Raw genomic sequence first — 1376 nt, 5'->3', positions numbered from 1 at the left:
ATGTTGTTGGTGCCATATATTTCGATTTGTACATAGTGTTGTTGGTACCATGTATTTCGATTTGTACATAGTGTTGTTGGTACCATATATTTTGATTTGTACATAGTGTTGTTGGTACCATATATTTCGATTTGTACATAGTGTTGTTGGTACCATATATTTCGATTTGTACATAATGTTGTTGGTGCCATATATTTCGATTTGTACATAGTGTTGTTGGTACCATGTATTTCGATTTGTGATTCGTCAGAGAATTAACAGTTATCGTAATTACGTTGTTGTGTAGGCTTTGACCAGCCGTGATCGAGAAAAACTTATAATCAATGAAATTCGAGCCATCCGTTTCGTTTTTCTCTTTTTCATATTTACTTAATATCATACTAAAATATCTCGTACGTCTTTCCCAAATGATGGAGTGCGATTCGAGCGAGACATGACTGTTATTTTCGCTACGCTCATACGTTAAATCAATGTTTCTTTAGCACTTTAAACTAAGACCACGAAGAAATAAAGATTATCACATGCTTTATTTCGTCATTACTATTTTTATATCTTTGTTATCTAATAGAAGTTGATCAAAATATTTGATTTATGATATCTTTCAATACAACCGGAGACATTAAGGATTTGTTGTTTATAACAGCTAACTCCACTATTTGAAACAGTCAGAATAACACCGTTGCCGGTTTTATACTTGTGTCACTTCAAATCTCTTCTTGGATCAACCGTTTTATTATCAAGCGAAAACATTCTCAAGATCACCGTATTATAAAACTAACGGTTTATCGTACTGGTAATTAATGTCAAATGTCTCTTGTTGATTAATACTTCTTTGGTTTATCAATTCCAGCTTTATGGTTATCAGCCAAAATTCCGAACACTCACCACCGCTACCTTACCGAGAAATCAATTCGAATTGTAAGAGACCGATAAATTCCTTTCCTTTTATCCAATATTGAAATTGTTATTCTGTTTTAAGCAATGATTTTCTCTATGAATTTATGCAAGTCATTCAAGAATTCTAAAGGTATTTTATACAACCGAGCGTCGAAGTATAACATTCATAATTTTTATATTCCTTTCCGAACGTCAGCAAATTTGATCTGTTTCATTGTCTATAAATCATCCTTCACTAAACAAAAGCTGCATATTCAAGATTTTGTAGAGTAACATATAACCTGCCCAGAGGTCAACAGGTTTTCCTGTGTCACTGGTTACGTCCGTACTTAAAATACTTAAACTTTCAACGAACCAGCATATATGTGTGTGTATGTGTGAGCTTGTGTGTGTGTGTGTGTGTTTATGTGTGAATGTGTGCGTGTCTGTGCGTGCACACACACACACACACACACACACACACACACACACACATATAT

The sequence above is a fragment of the Octopus bimaculoides genome, chromosome 15 (genome assembly GCF_001194135.2).
Source record: "Octopus bimaculoides isolate UCB-OBI-ISO-001 chromosome 15, ASM119413v2, whole genome shotgun sequence".
NCBI lineage: Eukaryota > Metazoa > Mollusca > Cephalopoda > Octopoda > Octopodidae > Octopus > Octopus bimaculoides.
This window is presented reverse-complemented; position numbering follows the sequence as displayed.